Source organism: Rutidosis leptorrhynchoides, chromosome 2, assembly GCF_046630445.1.
Source record: "Rutidosis leptorrhynchoides isolate AG116_Rl617_1_P2 chromosome 2, CSIRO_AGI_Rlap_v1, whole genome shotgun sequence".
In the NCBI taxonomy this organism is placed as follows: domain Eukaryota; kingdom Viridiplantae; phylum Streptophyta; class Magnoliopsida; order Asterales; family Asteraceae; genus Rutidosis; species Rutidosis leptorrhynchoides.
The window spans coordinates 705473643-705486753 of NC_092334.1; positions in this window are offsets into that span (position 1 = coordinate 705473643).

The window sequence follows — 13111 nt, forward strand, 5'->3', positions numbered from 1 at the left end:
ATTTAAACTTATAAAACGCTAATATGAAGAAAAAGCTTTTATAAATGAGTTCATATTATGCTACGAAATACTATTAACTACTCTTAATATTCTGTATGATTAACTTGTTCCATTTAACTATTTTGAAGGAAATGGCACCGACTACTCGACACACCGTGAATATGAATGAAGAGGAATTCCGTACTTTTCTAGCTTCAAACATAGCCGCAGTACAGGCTGCGCTACATACCAACAATAACCTTGGATCTAGCAGTACAGGAAATCGTGTAGGATGCACATACAAAGAATTCACTGCCTGCAAACCTTTGGAATTTGATGGAACCGAAGGACCAATCGGATTGAAACGGTGGACCGAGAAGGTCGAATCGGTGTTTGCCATAAGTAAGTGTACTGAAGAGGACAAAGTAAAGTACGCTACGCATACCTTCACAGGTTCTGCGTTAACATGGTGGAATACCTATCTAGAGCAAGTGGGACAAGACGATGCGTACGCACTACCGTGGTCAGCATTCAAGCACTTGATGAACGAGAAGTACCGTCCCAGAACCGAGGTCAATAAGCTCAAGACAGAACTTAGAGGGTTACGAATCCAAGGATTTGATATTACCACGTACGAAAGACGATTCACAGAATTGTGCCTATTGTGTCCGGGAGCATTCGAAGATGAGGAAGAGAAGATCGACGCGTTTGTGAAAGGATTACCGGAAAGAATCCAAGAAGATATAAGTTTATACGAGCCCGCCTCCATACAACAGGCATATAGAATGGCTCACAAACTCGTGAACCAGATTGAAGAAAGAATTAAAGAACAGACTGCTGAAGAGGCCAATGTGAAGCAAGTCAAAAGAAAGTGGGAGGAAAACGGTGACTACAACAACAACAGCAATTACAACAATAATCGCAACAATTATCCCAACAATCGTAACATCAATCGCAACTACAACAAACGGCCCAATAACAACAACAACAACAACAACAACAACAACAACAGCAACTACAACAATCATCCCTACAACAATAATAACCGCAACAACAACAACAACAATCAGAAGCAGCTATGCCAAAGGTGTGAAAAGAATCACTCGGGGTTCTGCACCAAATTTTGCAACAAGTGTAAAAGAAATGGTCATAGCGCGGCGAAGTGTGAGGTCTACGGACCAGGGGTTAATAGAACGAAAGGAACAAATGGTGTCAGAACGAGTAATGGCGGAGCAAGTAGTGTCGGAGCAAGTTATGCCAATGTAGTTTGTTATAAATGTGGAAAACTGGGCCACATTATTAGAAATTGCCCGAACCAGGAGAACACGAATGGACAAGGCCGTGGAAGAGTTTTCAATATTAATGCGGCAGAAGCACAGGAAGACCCGGAGCTTGTTACGGGTACGTTTCTTATTGACAATAAATCTGCTTACGTTTTATTTGATTCGGGTGCGGATAGAAGCTATATGAGTAGAGATTTTTGTGCTAAATTAAGTTGTCCATTGACGCCTTTGGATAGTAAATTTTTACTCGAATTAGCAAATGGTAAATTAATTTCAGCAGATAATATATGTCAGAATCGAGAAATTAAACTGGTTAGCGAAACATTTAAGATTGATTTGATACCAGTAGAGTTAGGGAGTTTTGATGTGATAATCGGTATGGACTGGTTGAAAGAAGTGAAAGCGGAGATCGTTTGTTACAAAAATGCAATTCGCATTATACGAGAAAAAGGAAAACCCTTAATGGTGTACGGAGAAAAGGGCAACACGAAGCTACATCTTATTAGTAATTTGAAGGCACAAAAACTAATAAGAAAATGTTGCTATGCTGTTCTAGCACACGTCGAGAAAGTACAAACTGAAGAAAAGAGCATCAATGATGTTCCCGTCGCAAAAGAATTTCCTGATGTATTTCCGAAAGAATTACCGGGATTACCCCCACATCGATCCGTTGAATTTCAAATAGATCTTGTACCAGGAGCTGCACCAATAGCTCGTGCTCCTTACAGACTCGCACCCAGCGAGATGAAAGAACTACAAAGCCAATTACAAGAACTTTTAGAGCGTGGTTTCATTCGACCAAGCACATCACCGTGGGGAGCTCCTGTTTTGTTTGTCAAGAAGAAAGATGGTACATTCAGGTTGTGTATCGACTACCGAGAGTTGAACAAACTTACCATCAAGAACCGCTACCCACTACCGAGAATCGATGACTTATTTGATCAACTACAAGGCTCGTCTGTTTATTCAAAGATTGACTTACGTTCCGGGTATCATCAAATGCGGGTGAAAGAAGATGATATTCCAAAGACTGCTTTCAGAACACGTTACGGTCATTACGAGTTTATGGTCATGCCGTTTGGTTTAACTAATGCACCAGCTGTGTTCATGGACCTTATGAACCGAGTGTGTGGACCATACCTTGACAAGTTTGTCATTGTTTTCATTGATGACATACTTATTTACTCAAAGAATGACCAAGAACACGGTGAACATTTGAGAAAGGTGTTAGAAGTATTGAGGAAGGAAGAATTGTACGCTAAGTTTTCAAAGTGTGCATTTTGGTTGGAAGAAGTTCAATTCCTCGGTCACATAGTGAACAAAGAAGGTATTAAGGTGGATCCGGCAAAGATAGAAACTGTTGAAAAGTGGGAAACCCCGAAAACTCCGAAACACATACGCCAGTTTTTAGGACTAGCTGGTTACTACAGAAGGTTCATCCAAGACTTTTCCAGAATAGCAAAACCCTTGACTGTATTAACGCATAAAGGGAAGAAATTTGAATGGAATGATGAACAAGAGAAAGCGTTTCAGTTATTGAAGAAAAAGCTAACTACGGCACCTATATTGTCATTGCCTGAAGGGAATGATGATTTTGTGATTTATTGTGATGCATCAAAGCAAGGTCTCGGTTGTGTATTAATGCAACGAACGAAGGTGATTGCTTATGCGTCTAGACAATTGAAGATTCACGAACAAAATTATACGACGCATGATTTGGAATTAGGCGCGGTTGTTTTTGCATTAAAGACTTGGAGGCACTACTTATATGGGGTCAAAAGTATTATATATACCGACCACAAAAGTCTTCAACACATATTTAATCAGAAACAACTGAATATGAGGCAGCGTAGGTGGATTGAATTATTGAATGATTACGACTTTGAGATTCGTTACCACCCGGGGAAGGCAAATGTGGTAGCCGATGCCTTGAGCAGGAAGGACAGAGAACCCATTCGAGTAAAATCTATGAATATAATGATTCATAATAACATTACTACTCAAATAAAGGAGGCGCAACAAGGAGTTTTAAAAGAGGGAAATTTAAAGGATGAAATACCCAAAGGATCGGAGAAGCATCTTAATATTCGGGAAGACGGAACCCGGTATAAGGCTGAAAGGATTTGGGTACCAAAATTTGGAGATATGAGAGAAATGGTACTTAGAGAAGCTCATAAAACCAGATACTCAATACATCCTGGAACGGGGAAGATGTACAAGGATCTCAAGAAACATTTTTGGTGGCCGGGTATGAAAGCCGATGTTGCTAAATACGTAGGAGAATGTTTGACGTGTTCTAAGGTCAAAGCTGAGCATCAGAAACCATCAGGTCTACTTCAACAACCCGAAATCCCGGAATGGAAATGGGAAAACATTACCATGGATTTCATCACTAAATTGCCAAGGACTGCAAGTGGTTTTGATACTATTTGGGTAATAGTTGATCGTCTCACCAAATCAGCACACTTCCTGCCAATAAGAGAAGATGACAAGATGGAGAAGTTAGCACGACTGTATTTGAAGGAAGTCGTCTCCAGACATGGAATACCAATCTCTATTATCTCTGATAGGGATGGCAGATTTATTTCAAGATTCTGGCAGACATTACAGCAAGCATTAGAAACTTGTCTAGACATGAGTACTGCCTATCATCCACAAACTGATGGGCAGAGCGAAAGGACGATACAAACGCTTGAAGACATGCTACGATCATGTGTTATTGATTTCGGAAACAGTTGGGATCGACATCTACCGTTAGCAGAATTTTCCTACAACAACAGCTACCATTCAAGCATTGAGATGGCGCCGTTTGAAGCACTTTATGGTAGAAAGTGCAGGTCTCCGATTTGTTGGAGTGAAGTGGGGGATAGACAGATTACGGGTCCGGAGATTATACAAGAAACTACCGAGAAGATCATCCAAATTCAACAACAGTTGAAAACCGCCCAAAGTCGACAAAAGAGCTACGCTGACATTAAAAGAAAAGATATAGAATTTGAAATTGGAGAGATGGTCATGCTTAAAGTTGCACCTTGGAAAGGCGTTGTTCAATTTGGTAAATGAGGAAAATTAAATCCAAGGTATATTGGACCATTCAAGATTATTGATCGTGTCGGACCAGTAGCTTACTGTAGTGACCCGAACTTTTCCATGTTTATATATATTAATTGAGATTGATATTTACATGATTAAATGCTTCCAACATGTTAAGCAATCAAACTTGTTAAGACTTGATTAATTGAAATATGTTTCATATAGACAATTGACCACCCAAGTTGACCGGTGATTCACGAACGTTAAAACTTGTAAAAACTATACGATGACATATATATGGTTATATATATAGTTAACATGTTTTTATTATAAGTATGTATCTCATTAGGTATTTTAACAATGAGTTATATACATAAAAATGAGACTATTAATTTAAGAAACTCGAAAACGATATATATAACGATTATCGTTATAACAACGTCTTACTAGGTACATATGAATCATATTAAGATATTGATACACTTGGTTAATTATGTTAAATGATAAGTAAATATATTATTAAGTGTATTAACAATGAAATACATATGTAAAAATAAGGCTACTAACTTAATGATTTCGAAACGAGACATATATGTAACGATTATCGTTGTAACGACATTTAACTGTATATACATCATACTAAGATATATTATATATCATAATATCATGATAATATAATAATTTAACATCTCATTTGTTATAATAAACAATGGGTTAACAACATTCAACAAGATCGTTAACCTAAAGGTTTCAAAACAACATTTACATGTAACGACTAACGATGACTTAACGACTCAGTTAAAATGTATATACATGTAGTGTTTTAATATGTATTCATACACTGTTGAAAGACTTCAAGACACTTATAAAAATACTTCTACTTAACAAAAATGCTTACAATTACATCCTCGTTCAGTTTCATCAACAATTCTACTCGTATGCACCCGTATTCGTACTCGTACAATACACAGCTTTTAGATGTATGTACTATTGGTATATACACTCCAATGATCAGCTCTTAGCAGCCCATGTGAGTCACCTAACACATGTGGGAACCATCATTTGGCAACTAGCATGAAATATCTCATAAAATTACAAAAATATGAGTAATCATTCATGACTTATTTACATGAAAACAAAATTACATATCCTTTATATCTAATCCATACACCAACGACCAAAAACACCTACAAACACTTTCATTCTTCAATTTTCTTCATCTAATTGATCTCTCTCAAGTTCTATCTTCAAGTTCTAAGTGTTCTTCATAAATTTCAAAAGTTCTAGTTTCATAAAATCAAGAATACTTTCAAGTTTGCTAGCTCACTTCCAATCTTGTAAGGTGATCATCCAACCTCAAGAAATCTTTGTTTCTTACAGTAGGTTATCATTCTAATACAAGGTAATAATCATATTCAAACTTTGGTTCAATTTCTATAACTATAACAATCTTATTTCAAGTGATGATCTTACTTGAACTTGTTTTCGTGTCATGATTCTGCTTCAAGAACTTCGAGCCATCCAAGGATCCGTTGAAGCTAGATCCATTTTTCTCTTTTCCAGTAGGTTTATCCAAGGAACTTAAGGTAGTAATGATGTTCATAACATCATTCGATTCATACATATAAAGCTATCTTATTCGAAGGTTTAAACTTGTAATCACTAGAACATAGTTTAGTTAATTCTAAACTTGTTCGCAAAAAAAAGTTAATCCTTCTAACTTGACTTTTAAAATCAACTAAACACATGTTCTATATCTATATGATATGCTAACTTAATGATTTAAAACCTGGAAACACGAAAAACACCGTAAAACCGGATTTACGCCGTCGTAGTAACACCGCGGGCTGTTTTGGGTTAGTTAATTAAAAACTATGATAAACTTTGATTTAAAAGTTGTTATTCTGAGAAAATGATTTTTATTATGAACATGAAACTATATCCAAAAATTATGGTTAAACTCAAAGTGGAAGTATGTTTTCTAAAATGGTCATCTAGACGTCGTTCTTTCGACTGAAATGACTACCTTTACAAAAATGACTTGTAACTTATTTTTCCGACTATAAACCTATACTTTTTCTGTTTAGATTCATAAAATAGAGTTCAATATGAAACCATAGCAATTTGATTCACTCAAAACGGATTTAAAATGAAGAAGTTATGGGTAAAACAAGATTGGATAATTTTTCTCATTTTAGCTACGTGAAAATTGGTAACAAATCTATTCCAACCATAACTTAATCAACTTGTATTGTATATTATGTAATCTTGAGATACCATAGACACGTATACAATGTTTCGACCTATCATGTCGACACATCTATATATATTTCGGAACAACCATAGACACTCTATATGTGAATGTTGGAGTTAGCTATACAGGGTTGAGGTTGATTCCAAAATATATATAGTTTGAGTTGTGATCAATACTGAGATACGTATACACTGGGTCGTGGATTGATTCAAGATAATATTTATCGATTTATTTTTGTACATCTAACTGTGGACAACTAGTTGTAGGTTACTAACGAGGACAGCTGACTTAATAAACTTAAAACATCAAAATATATTAAAAGTGTTGTAAATATATTTTGAACATACTTTGATATATATGTATGTATTGTTATAGGTTCGTGAATCAACCAGTGGCCAAGTCTTACTTTCCGACGAAGTAAAAATCTGTGAAAGTGAGTTATAGTCCCACTTTTAAAATCTAATATTTTTGGGATGAGAATACATGCAGGTTTTATAAATGATTTACAAAATAGACACAAGTACGTGAAACTACATTCTATGGTTGAATTATTGAAATCGAATATGCCCCTTTTTATTAAGTCTGGTAATCTAAGAATTAGGGAACAGACACCCTAATTGACGCGAATCCTAAAGATAGATCTATTGGGCCTAACAAACCCCATCCAAAGTACCAGATGCTTTAGTACTTCGAAATTTATATCATATCCGAAGGGTGTCCCGGAATGATGGGGATATTCTTATATATGCATCTTGTTATTGTCGGTTACCAGGTGTTCACCATATGAATGATTTTTATCTCTATGTATGGGATGTGTATTGAAATATGAAATCTTGTGGTCTATTATTATGATTTGATATATATAGGTTAAACCTATAACTCACCAACATTTTTGTTGACGTTTTAAGCATGTTTATTCTCAGGTGATTATTAAGAGCTTCCGCTGTCGCATACTTAAATAAGGACGAGATTTGGAGTCCATACTTGTATGATATTGTGTAAAAACTGCATTCAAGAAACTTATTTTGTTGTAACATATTTGTATTGTAAACCATTATGTAATGGTCGTGTGTAAACAGGATATTTTAGATTATCATTATTTGATAATCTACGTAAAGCTTTTTAAAACCTTTATCTATGAAATAAAGGTTATGGTTTGTTTTAAAAATGAATGCAGTCTTTGAAAAACGTCTCATATAGAGGTCAAAACCTCGCAACGAAATCAATTAATATGGAACGTTTTTAATCAATAAGAACGGGACATTTCAGTTGGTATCCGAGCGTTGGTCTTAGAGAACCAGAAAATTTGCATTAGTGTGTCTTATCGAGTTTGTTAGGATGCATTAGTGATTCTGGACTTCGACCGTGTTTTCTTTAAAAATGATTGCTTAACATTTTTGTTAGAAACTATATATTTTTAACATATGAATATTATGTGATATATTAATCTCTTTACGTGTTTGATATTATGTGATAGATGTCTACCTCTAGAACAAGTCCCATTGACTCACCTAATAATAATGAAGAGTCAAATGTAAATTGGAATGATTCATGGACTGATTCACAAGTTCCCGAAGAGGAACCGGAAGAAGAGTCGGAACCGGAAGAAGAATCGGAACCGGACGAAGAATCGGAACCGGAAGAAGAATCAGAACCGGTGGGGGAAATAATAAAACGGTTAAGTAAAAGAGAATCCTCAACCAACCGACCAAGGTTAATTATGGTCAATGGTGTTTCCGCCAAGGAAGCAAAATATTGGGAGGATTACCAATTCTCCGATGAATCGGATTCCGACGAGAATTCCAATGATGTTATAGAAATTACCCCAACTGAATTTAAAAAGGCAAAAGAAAATAATAAGGGAAAGGGCATAAAAATAGAGAAATCTAATTCCAACCCCGATGAACTTTATATGTATCGTCAACCCCCGAAGTTCTTAAGTTGTAACAATGACCCGGGAACCTCTAAACCACCAGGTTTTTCTAAACCAATGTGGACAACGACGGCTCGTATTAGGGGAACATCATATATCCCTAGAAACTTGGCAAAACGAACCAAAACCGAAGAAGAAGAAACAAGCGAGTCGGAATAAGATAGTTGTATTCGTGTGGTGTAATATATGTAATATAGCGTTCTTATGCTTTATGATATATGTAAAAACTGCTTGTATTAATAAGTATTTTTTATGAATCTAACTCTTGTCTATTTTACAGTTTAAAAACACAAAATGGATAGACAACCCAATATTTTAAGAGACCTACCCGGAGACATGATTGATGAAATATTGTCTAGAGTCGGCCAGAATTCCTCGGCACAACTATTTAAGGCGAGATCAGTTTGTAAGACATTCGAAGAACGTTCCAAGAATGTCTTGGTTTATAAGAGACTTTCGTTTGAAAGATGGGGGATATCACATTGGGAAACCCATAAGTTACGATGTGTTTACTTTGACGCATATATTGCGGGGAACCCAAATGCTATTTTACGCAACGGGTTAAGAAATTATTTTGACTCAATATATCTGAATATTGGACTTCGTGATTTAGAAAAAGCGGCTAACATGCAACATAAAGAAGCATGTTATGCTTACGGATTAGTAATGTTCGCTTCTCACCAAAGTGAGAACAAGAACATCGAGCTACAACTATTAAACAAAACGTTTCCACAAGTGACGGAGTCGGTAATTGGGGTAAGAAATGAGGTTTTTAGATTATTACGGGACTGTTGGACATTACGTAACCCTCGTCCCTTTGATGACGTTACAACACGCTGTCTTATCAACGGCCATAACGGTTATGTTGCACAAGACCAAGGATGGGAAGTAGTCCTAGTAAAACCAGAATGCATGACTTGTTTCTGGACGTATGAATTACGTGTCTTTATTGCCTTTGCTGAACGACTTGTGTACTAGCTAGAATTATCTTCACAACTATCTTGTATCAAAGTTATTGTGTGCTATATTTCATGCTTTATGTAAAATAAGCGGTATTGTAAGTTTGTAAAATATTGTATAAAAGTTTGAACGCGAAATATTATTATAATCAGTTTTTCATATAGAATTGTAGTAGTTGAATTGTATATTAGCTACTAAGTATGAACTTAACGGGTAGGTACTACCCGAATTTAAACTTATAAAACGCTAATATGAAGAAAAAGCTTTTATAAATGAGTTCATATTATGCTACGAAATACTATTAACTACTCTTAATATTCTGTATGATTAACTTGTTCCATTTGACTATTTTGAAGGAAATGGCACCGACTACTCGACACACCGTGAATATGAATGAAGAGGAATTCCGTACTTTTCTAGCTTCAAACATAGCCGCAGTACAGGCTGCGCTACATACCAACAATAACCTTGGATCTAGCAGTACAGGAAATCGTGTAGGATGCACCTACAAAGAATTCACTGCCTGCAAACCTTTGGAATTTGATGGAACCGAAGGACCGATCGGATTGAAACGGTGGACCGAGAAGGTCGAATCGGTGTTTGCCATAAGTAAGTGTACTGAAGAGGACAAAGTGAAGTACGCTACGCATACCTTCACAGGTTCTGCGTTAACATGGTGGAATACCTATCTAGAGCAAGTGGGACAAGACGATGCGTACGCACTACCGTGGTCAGCATTCAAGCACTTGATGAACGAGAAGTACCGTCCCAGAACCGAGGTCAATAAGCTCAAGACAGAACTTAGAGGGTTACGAACCCAAGGATTTGATATTACCACGTACGAAAGACGATTCACAGAATTGTGCCTATTGTGTCCGGGAGCATTCGAAGATAAGGAAGAGAAGATCGACGCATTTGTGAAAGGATTACCGGAAAGAATCCAAGAAGATATAAGTTCACACGAGCCCGCCTCTATACAACAGGCATGTAGAATGGCTCACAAACTAGTGAACCAGATTGAAGAAAGAATTAAAGAACAGATTGCTGAAGAGGCCAATGTGAAGCAAGTCAAAAGAAAGTGGGAGGAAAACGGTGATAAGAATCACCAATACAACAACAACAGCAATTACAACAATAATCGCAACAATTATCCCAACAATCGCAACATCAATCGCAACTACAACAAACGGCCCAACAATAACAACAACAACAGCAACAGCAACTACAACAATCATCCCAATAACAATAATAACCGCAACAACAACAACAATCAGAAGCAGCTATGCCAAAGGTGTGAAAAGTATCACTCGGGGTTCTGCACCAAATTTTGCAACAAGTGTAAAAGAAATGGTCATAGCGCGGCGAAGTGTGAGGTCTACGGACCAGGGGTTAATAGAACGAAAGGAACAAATAGTGTCGGAACGAGTAATGGCGGAGCAAGTAGTGTCGGAGCAAGTTATGCCAATGTAGTTTGTTATAAATGTGGAAAACCGGGCCATATTATTAGAAATTGCCCAAACCAGGAGAACACGAATGGACAAGGCCGCGGAAGAGTTTTCAATATTAATGCGGCAGAGGCACAGGAAGACCCGGAGCTTGTTACGGGTACGTTTCTTATTGACAATAAATCTGCTTACGTTTTATTTGATTCGGGTGCGGATAGAAGCTATATGAGTAGAGATTTTTGTGCTAAATTAAGTTGTCCATTGACGCCTTTGGATAGTAAATTTTTACTCGAATTAGCAAATGGTAAATTAATTTCAGCAGATAATATATGTCGGAATCGAGAAATTAAACTGGTTAGCGAAACATTTAAGATTGATTTGATACCAGTAGAGTTAGGGAGTTTTGATGTGATAATCGGTATGGACTGGTTGAAAGAAGTGAAAGCGGAGATCGTCTGTTACAAAAATGCAATTCGCATTATACGAGAAAAAGAAAAACCCTTAATGGTGTACGGAGAAAAGGGCAACACGAAGCTACATCTTATTAGTAATTTGAAGGCACAAAAACTAATAAGAAAAGGTTGCTATGCTGTTCTAGCACACGTCGAGAAAGTACAAACTGAAGAAAAGAGCATCAATGATGTTCCCATTGCAAAAGAATTTCCCGATGTATTTCCGAAAGAATTACCGGGATTACCCCCACATCGATCCGTTGAATTTCAAATAGATCTTGTACCAGGAGCTGCACCAATAGCTCGTGCTCCTTACAGACTCGCACCCAGCGAGATGAAAGAACTACAAAGCCAATTACAAGAACTTTTAGAGCGTGGTTTCATTCGACCAAGCACATCACCATGGAGAGCTCCTGTTTTGTTTGTCAAGAAGAAAGATGGTACATTCAGGTTGTGTATCGACTACCGAGAGTTGAACAAACTTACCATCAAGAACCGCTACCCACTACCGAGAATCGACGACTTATTTGATCAACTACAAGGCTCGTCTGTTTATTCAAAGATTGACTTACGTTCCGGGTATCATCAAATGCGGGTGAAAGAAGATGATATTCCAAAGACTGCTTTCAGAACACGTTACGGTCATTACGAGTTTATGGTCATGCCGTTTGGTTTAACTAATGCACCAGCTGTGTTCATGGACCTTATGAACCGAGTGTGTGGACCATACCTTGACAAGTTTGTCATTGTTTTCATTGATGACATACTTATTTACTCAAAGAATGACCAAGAACACGGTGAACATTTGAGAAAGGTGTTAGAAGTATTGAGGAAGGAAGAATTGTACGCTAAGTTTTCAAAGTGTGCATTTTGGTTGGAAGAAGTTCAATTCCTCGGTCACATAGTGAACAAAGAAGGTATTAAGGTGGATCCGGCAAAGATAGAAACTGTTGAAAAGTGGGAAACCCCGAAAACTCCGAAACACATACGCCAGTTTTTAGGACTAGCTGGTTACTACAGAAGGTTCATCCAAGACTTTTCCAGAATAGCAAAACCCTTGACTGCATTAACGCATAAAGGGAAGAAATTTGAATGGAATGATGAACAAGAGAAAGCGTTTCAGTTATTGAAGAAAAAGCTAACTACGGCACCTATATTGTCATTGCCTGAAGGGAATGATGATTTTGTGATTTATTGTGACGCATCAAAGCAAGGTCTCGGTTGTGTATTAATGCAACGAACGAAGGTGATTGCTTATGCGTCTAGACAATAGAAGATTCACGAACAAAATTATACGACGCATGATTTGGAATTAGGCGCGGTTATTTTTGCATTAAAGACTTGGAGGCACTACTTATATGGGGTCAAAAGTATTATATATACCGACCACAAAAGTCTTCAACACATATTTAATCAGAAACAACTGAATATGAGGCAGCGTAGGTGGATTGAATTGTTAAATGATTACGACTTTGAGATTCGTTACCACCCGGGGAAGGCAAATGTGGTAGCCGATGCCTTGAGCAGGAAGGACAGAGAACCCATTCGAGTAAAATCTATGAATATAATGATTCATAATAACCTTACTACTCAAATAAAGGAGGCGCAACAAGGAGTTTTAAAAGAGGGAAATTTAAAGGATGAAATACCCAAAGGATCGGAGAAGCATCTTAATATTCGGGAAGATGGAACCCGGTATAGGGCTGAAAGGATTTGGGTACCAAAATTTGGAGATATGAGAGAAATGGTACTTAGAGAAGCTCATAAAACCA